The sequence below is a fragment of the Nansenia antarctica genome, assembly GCF_963989245.1.
Source record: "Nansenia antarctica genome assembly, chromosome: 2".
Lineage (NCBI taxonomy): Eukaryota > Metazoa > Chordata > Actinopteri > Argentiniformes > Microstomatidae > Nansenia > Nansenia antarctica.
In genome coordinates this window covers 2,029,762-2,032,261 of record NC_137675.1, presented here as the reverse complement: position 1 = coordinate 2,032,261, position 2,500 = coordinate 2,029,762, and the positions used below count along the sequence as shown (strand labels likewise).

The window sequence follows — 2,500 nt, the reverse complement described above, 5'->3', positions numbered from 1 at the left end:
AATAGTCGTGTGTGTGTGTGTGTGTGTGTGTGTGTGTGTGTGTGTGTGTTTGCTTGCAGAAGCAAGAAAGCCAGGACATATACTATACCATTGCCCAATCATAGCTGTTACTGTAGTGTTGCATGTGCATATCATTCTATTTTGATGATTGGGTTGAGAGAGGAGGTACACCACAAGAACGGTGGTCAGAGTCAAGGTCTCTCTGCCTGTGTGTGTGTGTTCACCCACAGGAGTGGCATTTTGCAATCAGGTCAGAGTGTGCCTTGCAAACGTAGGCATCACATTTGTAGCATGTAAGGCTTGTTTTATTGTCTCTAGGGACACAGAGCTTGCATCTTTGCCTTTTCTGCCCCTGTCCTTGCTGGGGGGCAGCGGCTGGGGCAGCGGCTGGGGCTTGCTGACTCCTAACCAGACTGGCAGAGGCTGGTGTGCGGGGAAGGTGCTGGCGCCTTTGAATTAGAGGAGTAACTAATGCTTTCCCGAGCTCTGCCAGGAAGAGTCTCCTCTTGAAACTCTTCTCCCGATTCCACACTGGGTCGATCGCCATCCATACCACATATGCGTTACACGCAGACACATCCAGGATGTTGTGGAACACTGCCACTGGCCAACGGGCTGTCATTCGCTGGCAGGTGTACGTGCCAGTAAGCTGCAATGAAAGAAAAAATAAATAAGAGGTTGGAAATAATATTGAATCTGTCGTACACAAAAATGCATTGTTTCACATGAATAAAAGTAAAATAAAATGCATGATAGATGGATTCTTAATAGGACTGGTTGTTAAAATCCCTAAATATTCAGCACAACAATTGAGTGGAGTTGGAGATGTCCTCTTGGGTGGAGTGGAATTTGGCAATGATCACGTGGTGCCACCAGTACGACACATCTTCAGTTGTGGTCCCCGACCTCATTGGGTGTTTCGGCCAGTTATCACAAGACACCCTCTGCCGAGGTTGGCCCACCACAGGCTGATCAGGCCTGGGTGTGTGTCGCACGGTGGCACCACGTGGTCATTTGGGAGCCCATGTTGGGTCCCTACGTTTCAGCCACAGCCAGTGACTGCTCCGTTCTGCTGCAGTGGACAGTTCTCTGATTGCCTTCCGTTGGGCCTGTCCTCTGATCCCTACTGCCCTCAGGAGCCTTGTGGTGGAGCTGGCTACAAAGCCTCTGCAGCCCACCTCCACTGGCCACACCTTCACGTTCCAGCCCCGCCCCTCTGCTTCGACTGCTAAGTTGGCATACCGCAGCCTCTTCCGTTCGAATGCCTCATCGATGGCCTCCTCCCATGGGACCGTCAGTTCTACGATGAAGACACGCCGGCAGGACTTGGACCAGAGGACTAGGTCTGGGCGCAGGTTGGTCGCTGCAATTTCGGGTGGGAAGGTGAGCCTCTGGCTGAGGTCTACCCGCATTTCCCAATCCCGGGCTGCGTTCAGTGGGCCTGAGTCTGGAGGTGATGGCTTGGTCCGCTGTTTCTCCCCTTCCCGGATGAAGGTTGTTTTCCGTGGAAAGGTAGTCTGGGCATTTAGAGGCATGGCGTTGGTGGTTACCCTCTTGTGCTCAAGTTCGGCAGCCAAGCACTTTAGCACTTGGTTGTGGCGCCAGGTGTATCTTCCTTGAGTTAGACTGGTCTTGCAACCCACCAAGATGTGTTTGAGGGTTGCTGGGGCTGCACACTGGAGACAGGCTGGGTCCTCTCCATACCAGAGATGTAGGTTGGTAGGAGAGGGCAGGACATCATATGTGGATCTGATGATGAAACTTAGCCTATTAGACTCCATGCTCCACAGCTCGTTCCACGTGATTTTCCTCCTCTCCACGCTCTCCCACTTCATCCAGCGGCCTTGCTGGGCTTGGGAGACTGCCTTGGCGCACCTGGCTGCTTCCTCCTGGTGGCGCACCTCCTCAACCACCATCTTCCGCCGTTCGGTTGGAGTAGCCTTTTGCCATGTGGGTGTTGTTGTTTCCAAGCCAAGGCCCCCTCTGCCATGTTGGACATGCCCCACTATATCCCGGTGTCTGAGGGCGGTCTTTGCCACCGCAACTGCTGCAGATGGCTTCCATTTCCTCCCCGTTGCTAGGATTGGAGCAGCACCTCTGACGAATGGATCCCGGGATTCTGTTAGAGTCATTTCCATCCTTGATTTGGCACATTTGTACTCCTCCACCAGGCTTGAGATTGGTAGGGAGAGGGCTCCGTTGCCATACAGGCCTATGCTGCTAAGGCCTCTCGGCAGTCCAAGCCACTTCCTCACTTGTGCATTCACCAGTCTCTCCAGCCGGTTGGCATGGGATAGTGTGACCTCGTAGATGGAAATTGGCCACATGAGACGGGGCAGCAGTCCAAACTGAAAGCACCACAGCTTCAGCTTCCCAGGGAGAGCAGTGTTGTTGATCTGCTTGAGGCCACTGATTGTATCCTGCTTGAGTTGTTCCACCTGCTTCGAGTCTTTGAGTTCTGCGCTATACCATGCCATATACATGACCTTATCAAGGCAGT

At 53.0% G+C, this 2,500-nt stretch overlaps 1 pseudogene across 1 annotated transcript in view; it reads right to left on the bottom strand.

Annotated features, from left to right (window-relative positions):
* The window catches only part of LOC308151796 (E3 ubiquitin-protein ligase HECW1-like), a 36,522-nt pseudogene that overhangs the window by 33,455 nt on the left and 567 nt on the right, over positions 1 to 2,500 (bottom strand). The window contains exon 3 of the transcript in view: positions 2,487 to 2,500. This exon is cut by the window's right edge and continues 115 nt beyond it. The product of the transcript in view is annotated as an E3 ubiquitin-protein ligase HECW1-like (transcript). The remainder of the gene's footprint in view (positions 1 to 2,486) is intronic.